General features: G+C 39.7%; 1 pseudogene; it reads right to left on the bottom strand.

Annotated features, from left to right (window-relative positions):
• Positions 1 to 7,362: 7,362 nt before the first annotated feature.
• LOC139002035 (cyclin-dependent kinases regulatory subunit 2 pseudogene) lies at positions 7,363 to 7,675 on the bottom strand (annotated as a pseudogene).
• Between the last annotated feature and the right edge of the window lie 782 nt (positions 7,676 to 8,457).

Raw genomic sequence — 8,457 nt, 5'->3', positions numbered from 1 at the left:
TAGCTTATTATTGTAGATATAGATGATTTTAATGCTATTTCTTATAATTTTCATACTAGCTTTGTAAGTGGCTTAATCACTATCTTTACTTGACTTGACTTTTTATTTCTGTATATTCTTGTTCCAGGTTTTGCCTTTTTGTATGTGTGTGTGTATTTATAGAAGCCACTTTAGCATTTCTTGTAATAGCAGTTCAGTAGTGATAAATTCTTTTAGCTTTTGCTTGTCTGGGAAATTCTTTATTTTATCTTCAGTTCTGAATGATAACATCAATGGATGGAGTATTATTTGTTGTAGGTGTTTTTTTTTTCTCTCTCTTTTCATTACTTTGAATATATCCTAACACTCCCTTTTAGTCTGTAAAGTTTCTGCTGAAAATTCAGCTGATAATCTTATTTATGAGGATTTCTTCGTATGTAATTAATTGTTTTTCTCTTGCTGCTTTTAGATTCTCCTTTTGTCTTTAACTTTTCTTATTTTAATTTTAACATCACTTGGTGTGGGTCTTCTTGTTTAGGACTCTGTGCTTCCTGTACTTGGATGTCTGTTTCCTTTGTTAGGTTAGCCATTATTTTTTTGAGTAGGTTCTTTTTGTCCCTTTCTCCTTCTCTTCTTCATGTGAAACCCCTATAATGCAACTGTTAGTATGCTTGATGTTGTCCAGATGTCCCTTAAATTCTCCTCATTAAAATTTTAAAAAGAAATTTGCTGTTTCCATTAGATAACTTCCACCACCTTGTCTGCCATGATTCATTTGTCTGCATTATCTAATCTGCTGTTGATTCCTTCTAGTGTATTTTTATTTAATTTATTGTATTCTTCAGTTCTGATTATTATATATATTTTATACCTATTTTGAAGTTCTACTGTATTTATTCATGCATCTCCTGTGTTCATTGAGTATCCTTATGACCATGACTTTGTACTTATTATTTTGTAGACTGCTCATATCCAGTTTATTTATTTATGTTTTTAATTTAAATTCTTTATTGTTAAAGTCTTACATAAGTCTTCTTTTCCCCCCTTAACCTCTCCCCACCCTCTCGGCCCCCCAGCACATGCCTCCCCCCGCTGAATCTGTGTCCATTGGTTATGCTTATATGCATGCATATAAGTCCTTTGGTTTATCTCTTACACCCTCACCCTGCCTTCCCTCCTAGGTTGGACAATCTATTCGATGCTTTTATGACTCTGGTCCTATTTTTGTTCATCAGTTTATGTTGTTCATTATATTCCACAAATGACTGAGATCATGTGATATTTATCTTTCTCTGACAGGCTTATTTCACCTAGCATAATCCCCTCCACTTCCACCCATGCTGTTGCAAACGGTAAGAATTCCTTCTTTTTTTACAGTAGTGTAATATTCCATTGTGTAGATGTACTACAGTTTTCTAATCCACTCATCTGTTGATGGGCACTTAGGCTGTTTCAAATCTTAGCTATTGTAAATTGTGGTGCTATGAACATAGGGGTACATATATCCTTTCTGATTGGTGTTTCTGTTTTCTTGGGATATACGTATTCCTAGAAATGGTATTACTGGGTCAAATGGCAGTTCCATTTTTAATTTTTTTTAAATTTTTATTGTTGAAATTATTACAGATGTCCCTCTTTTTTTCCCCACATAGCTCTCCTCCACCCGGTTCCCACCCCACCCAGGCCCTCACCACCCTATTGTCTGTGTCTATAGGTAATGCATACATGCATATAAGATCTTTGTCTAATCTCTTTCTGCAACCCCCCCAACACTCCCTTCCCTCTGAGAATCATCAGTCTGTTCCATTTCCGTTCACATGATTCTATTCCATTTAGCAGTTTATTCTGTTAATCAGATTTTTTATTCATTTGATTTTTAGATTCACTTTTTGATAGATATGTATTTGTTGTCACTTTGTTGTTCATAATTTTTTATCTTTACCTTTTTCTTCTTCCTCTTCTTAAAGAATATCCTTCAACATTTCATATAGTACTGGTTTGGTGGTGATAAACTCCTTTAGCTTTTTCTTGTCTGTGGAGTTCTTTATCTGACCTTCAATTCTAAATTATAGCTTTGCTGAGAAGAGTATTCTTGGTTATAGGTTCTTGCTATTCATCACTTTGAATATTTCTTGCCACTCTCTTCTGGCCTGCATAGTTTCTGTTGAGAAATCAGCTGAAAGTCCCATGGGTACTCCCTTGTAGGTAAACTGTTTTGTTTTTTTTCTTGCTGCTTTTAAGATTCTCTCTTTGTCTTTTGCCCTTGGAGTTTTAATTAAGATGTGTCTTGGTGTGATCCTCTTTGGATTCCTCTTGTTTGGGCTTCTCTACACTTCTTGGACTTGTAAGTCTATTTCTTTCACCAGGTAGGGGAAATTTTCTGTCATTACTTCTTCAAATAGGTTTTCAATATCTTGTTTTCTCTCTTCTTCTGGCACCCCCATAATTCAGATGTTGGTATGCTTGAAGTTGTCTCAGAGGCTCCTTACACTATCTTCATATTTTTGAATTCTTTTTTTCTTTTTGCTCTTCTGGTTAGATGCTTTTTGCTCCTTTGTATTTCAAATCATTGACTTGATTCTTGGGATCCTCTAGTCTCCTGTTGAATCCCTGTATATTGTTCTTTATTTCAGTCAGTGTATGCTTAATTTCTGACTGGTCCTTTTCCTTTTCCTTTTCCTTTTTTTTTTTTTTTTTTTTTTTTTTTGTATTCTCACTAAGATCCTTAAAAGTCTCACTAAATTCCTCAGAGCTTTCTAGAAGATTTTTGAGTAACCTTATAACTGTGGTTTTGAACTCTATATCCAGTAGTTTGCTTTCTTTCATTTCTTTCATTTGTGATGTTTCTTTGTCTCAGATTTTGGCTGCTTCCCTGTGTTTGTTTCTATATATCGGGTAGCTGCTAAGTCTCCTTGAGTTGATAGGTAGCCTTGTGTGATAGGTGTCCTATAGGGCCCATGAGCTCAGCCTCCTCAGTCACCTGAGGTGGACACTCTTGGTGCACCCCTTTGTGAGCTGTGTGCACAGTCTTATTGTAGTTAAGCCTTGATTGCTGTTGGTATCACTGGGAGGAATTGACCTCCAGGCCAATTGGCTGTGAGGACCAGCTGTGCTTACAATGGAAGAGCTGCTGTGGAGGAGACACCCTTATGGGTCAGGACTTGCTTCAGTGGGGCTTTGGTGCTCACTGAGTCTGCCCCTTGAGCATGTCACTTATGGATGTGAAGAGTTATAATCTAGTATTGTCTCACACTGACCACTGGGTAGACAGGCTCTTGGATCTCCAAGGGGGTTCAAAGTCAGCCACTGCCTCCGGCTATGCAGCAGGAGCTACAGAGAGATCTGCAGATTCCTTCTCTTTGTATTGGGTTTGGAAGTGCTCAGACGAGGCCCAGCTGTGAAGCAAGGCAGGCTGGTGCTGGTGCCTGCCATGGGCCTTTTACTGATAGCTTTGGGGCTCCCTGACCCAGCTACAGCTTGTTCGACATGTTTTAGGCTGAGAAAGGATTGGCCATTCATATTAAAAAGTCACTGTACACAGCTTGGGTGAGGTTGTAAATTGGGTGGGGTGGGATCTCAGGGAATCTCCAGGGCGGAGCAAATAGAAATGTCTGCCAGTCAGCCCTGCACCTGGGAGATCCCAGCATGGGAACAATGACTGCTGTGAGCACCTCTGTCTGGAAGAATGCCACTCCCACACTCCTGATCCATGCCAGACAGTCCACTTTCTCCCCATACTTGTCTGGGTCCCTCAGAGCCTCGCCCAGCACTGGATCTCAGAGCAAGCGGGAGCTTGTAAATGCAGTTGACAGTGCCAGCCTTTTGAGAGGAGCAGCTGGGTCACTCAGCCCCAATCTGCACTTGTTTTTACAGTCCATAGTTCTTATTGACTGTAGGGATTTCTTTCCCCAGCTCTGGAACCCTGGGCTGGGGGTCTAGTATGGGGTTGGGACACCTTGCTCCTCCAGGTGGCCTCCAAAGAAGCAATCTCCCTCCCAATTAAAAAAGCGGCACATCTGGGTGCCAGACCAGCCCATTCCACGCTTCCGCACCTCCTACCAGTCTCAATGCGTTTTCTTCTTTATCTCTCTAATTGTAATATTTCCACTCAGCCAGCTTTCTTGCAGTTCTGGATGATAGTTGTTCTGTATTTTAGTTGTAATTTTGATGTGGTTGTGGGAGGCAGCAAGTACAAGCGTTTACCTATGCCGCCATCTTTCTTCCTCCTCATTTTTAAATTTTGAGGAAATGCCATACTGTTCTCCACAGTGGCTGTGCTAGTCTGCATTCGCACCAGCAGTGAAAGAGGGTTCCCTTTTCACCACATCCTCTCCAGCACTTATTACTTGTTGATTTGTTGATGATAGCCATCCTGACAGGAGTTAGATGGTACCGCATTGTTGTTTTGATTTGCATCTCTCAGATGATTAGTACTTTGAGCATGTTTTCATATTTCCCTTGGCCTCCTGTATGTCCTCTTTCAAAAGGTGTCTACTTGGGTTCTTTGCCCATTTTTTGATTGGATTGTTTATCTTCCTTTTGTTAACTTGTATGAGTTTCCTATAAATTTTGGAGACTGAACCCTTATTGGAGATAACATTGGCAAAAATTTTCCCCCATGCAGTGGGCTTTCTTATTGTTTTGTTGATTTATTTATTTATTTATTTATTTATTTATTTATTATTTATTTATTTTTTTGCTGTGCAGAATCTTTTTATTTGGATGTAATCCCATTTGTTTATTTTCTCCTTAGTTTCCATTGCCCTAGGAGATGTGTTGGTAAAGATATTGCTATGACAAATGCTTGCTATTTTGGTGCCTATGGCTTCTTCTAAGATTTTTATAGTATACCTTCTTATGTTTAAGTCCTTTACCCATTTCAACTTTATTTTGTGTATGGTGTAAGTTGGTGGTCTAGTGTCATTTTTTTTTTTTTTTGCATGTATCTGTCCAATTTTCCCAATACCATTTATTGAAGAGACTGTCTTGACTCCATTGTGCATGTTTCCCTCCTTTGTCAAATATTAATTGAGCATAACGGCTTGGTCCATTTATGGGTTCTCTGTTCTGTTCCATTGGTTTAGATATCTGTTCTTGTGCCAGAACCAGGTAGTTTTGAGAACAGTGGCTTGGTAATATAGCTTTATATCTGGTATTTTTATCCCTCCCACTTCATTCTTCTTTCTTAGGATTGCTGCAGCTATTTGGGGTCTTTATTTTTTTTCCAGATGAATTTTTGCAGAGTTTGTTCTAAGTCTTTGAAGTATGCTGTTGGTATTTTAATGGGGATTGCATTGAATCTGTAGATTGCTTTGGGTAGTATGGACATTTTAATGATGTTGATTCTACCAATCCATGAACACACAATATTCTTCCATTTGTTTCTGTCTTCCTCCATCTCTTTTTTTAGTGTTCTGTAATTTTCTGAGTACAGGTCCTGTACCTCCTTGGTTAAATTTATTCCTAGGTACATTAATTTTTTCTGTTGTGGTGTTAAATTAGATTGTATTTTTGGTTTCTCTTTCTTTGAGTTAATTATTGGTATATAAGAAAGCCATAGATTTCTGGGTGTTAATTTTGTATCCTGCTACATTGCTGAATTCATTTATTAATTCTAGTAGTTTTATGATGGAGTCTTCAGGGTTTTCTAAGTGCAATATCATGTCATCTGTGAATAAGGACAGATTTACTTCTTCTTTTCCAATTTGGATGCCTTTTATTTTTTTAAAATATATTTTATTGATTTTTTTACAGAGAGGAAGAGAGAGAGATAGAGAGTTAGAAACATCGATGAGAGAGAAACATCGATCAGCTGCCTCCTGCACATCTCCTACTGGGGATGTGCCCGCAACCCAGGTACATGCCCTTGACCGTAATCGAACCTGGGACCTTTCAGTCCGCAGGCCGACGCTCTATCCACTGAGCCAAACCGGTTTCGGCTGGATGCCTTTTATTTATTCTTCTTGTCTGATTGCTATGACTAGCACTTCCAGTACTATGTGAAATAAGAGTGGTGAAAGTGGCCATCCCTGTGTTGTTCCTGTTTTTAGGTTAAATGGTTTTAGTTTTTGCTCATTGAGTATGTTGTTGGCTGTAGGTTTGTCATATAAGGTATGAGCCCACTAATCCCAATTTGCTGAAAGTTTTTATCAGGAAAGTGTGTTTCTCTGCATCAATTAATATGATTATGTGATTTTTGTCTTTCAACTTGTTTATGTGATGTATCACATTTATTGATTAGCAGATATTGTGCCAGTCTTGCATTCCTGGAATAAATCTCACTTGGTCATGGTGTATGATCTTTCTAATGTAATGCTGGATCCAGTTTGCTAGAATTTTGTTGAGGATTTTAGCATCTATGTTCATCAGGGATATTGGCCTGTAATTCTCTTTCTTTGTAGTGTCTTTATCTGGTTTTAGGATTAGGACTTCATAGAAAGAGCTAGGAAGTGTGCCTTCCTCTTGAATTTTTTTGAATAGTCTGAGAAGCATTGGTTTTATTTCTTTTTTAAATGATTGGTAAAACACCCCTGTGAAGCCGTCTGGCCCCGGGCTTTTGTTTGCTGGAAGTTTTTTGACGACTGCTTCAATTTTCTCCTTAGTTATCGGCCTGTTGATTTTTTTTTATTCTTCTTGGTTGAGTTTTGGAAGGTTGTATTTTTCTAGGAATATGTCCATTTCTTCTAGGTTGACCAGTGTGTTGTAATAGAGTTGATCGTAGTGTGTTTTTAGAATGCTTTGTATTTATGTGGGGTCTGTTGTTATTTCACCTCTTTCATTTCTTTCTTTTTAAAAAAAAAATTATTGATTTCAGAGAGGAAGGGAGAGGGCAGAGATTGAAACATTGATGATGACAGATAATCATTATCAGCTGCCTCCTGCATGCACTGTACTGGGGATGGAGCCTGCATCCTGGGCATGTGCCCTTGACCAGAATTGAACCCAGGACCTTTCAGTCTGCAGGCCAATGCTTCATCCACTGAGCCAAACTGGCTAAGGCTGGTCTCTTTCATTTCTGATTTTATTTGGGTCCTCTCTGTCTGCTTCTTGGTGAGCCTGGCTAGAGGTTCATCAATCTTGTTTATCCTTTCAAAGAACCAGCTCTTGTTTTTATTGATCTTTTGTATTTTTTTTTTTTTTAGGTCTCTATGTCATTTATTTAATTATTATTATTTTTAAATGCAACATACAAACTTTATTAAACAAAAGTAACAGGTAAAGTCAAACAGGCACTTATATTTAAGAGAAAAAGTAACTAGAAGAAATTTTATCTTAAACACCTTACAGTAACCTACTTGTAGTTGCATTTAACTGAGCTCTGTTGCTGTGAAGAATACAGCTCATGCACTGGTATGGGTGAATGATTTGTACATTTGTCAAGTATTCACTGAATACTACTTATATACACATATACATTAAATTTGAAAAATATTTAATTGACGAGCCCCAGATATCTTCATTTTTGTTGATCTTTTGGAAGAGGTCATCTAAAGAGAAGAATATGTGGCTCTGGCTCATGACTCATGTAATGAACCCAGCCAAGACTCTGTTGGACACCAAGTATCCTCCACTCCTCTTCTGACATCAGATGGGTTTTGGGTACTTGTTTGGAAAGTTCTCTGGGTACCATGACATGCCGGTACTCGTAGTGCTCCTCGAAGTACTTGTCTGAGTAGTAGATCTGCTTGTGGGCCATCCTGCCAGCAGAGGAGCACCGCGGAGGGCAGCCATGGGGCGGGAGCAGCGGGCGCAGTGAACCAACTGTCCGTGTCGGGCTGAGGAAATGACTCGACTCTATGTCATTTATTTATGATCTGATCTTTATTATTTCCTTCCTTCTGTTTACTCTGGGCTTTTCTTGTTTGTCTTGTTCTTATTAAGTTGTAGAGTTAGATAATTTATTATTAGTTTTTCTTGTTTTTTTTAGGTAGGCCTGTAATGCTATGAACTTCCCTCTCAGGACTGCTTTTTTTGTGTCCCAAAGATTTTGCTTTGTTGTGTGTTCATTTTCATTTGTTTCCAGGAAGTTTTTTATTTCTTTCTTGATCTCGTTGTATCCCAATCATCCTATATTCAAAGCCCAGCGACTGAAATGGCAGAACGACGAGAATGACCAGAGACCAGAATGACCTCAGCCCCTTGCCCCGGCTGGCCCCACCCCCCAGCGGGGACCCCCACTCCAATGGGGGTATGGCCAGCCTGCTAACCTCCTGCAGCCCTTTGTCGAGGCCAGCCCCAGCCCCCAGAAAGGACCCCTAGCCCGATTGTGGGCATGGCCAGCCTGAAAACCCCCAGCGGCCCCTTTCCATGCCGGCCCTGTCCCCCCATCGGGGATCTTCACCCTGATCAGCGTTGTGGTTGGCCTGCAAACCACTTGCAGCACCTTGCCCCAGCCAGTCCCACCCCCCTGTGGGGACCCCCACCCCATTCCGGGGCCCTCATCAGGGTAGGCCAGCTGGCACCCACCTGTGCACCAGG

This window comes from Myotis yumanensis, unplaced genomic scaffold (assembly GCF_028538775.1).
Source record: "Myotis yumanensis isolate MYYU_CA2020_CCGP unplaced genomic scaffold, mMyoYum1.0.hap1 SCAF_2, whole genome shotgun sequence".
Taxonomy (NCBI): Eukaryota; Metazoa; Chordata; class Mammalia; order Chiroptera; family Vespertilionidae; genus Myotis; species Myotis yumanensis.
The sequence above is the reverse complement of the archived record's forward strand: the minus strand, read 5'-3'. Positions and strand labels throughout refer to the sequence as shown.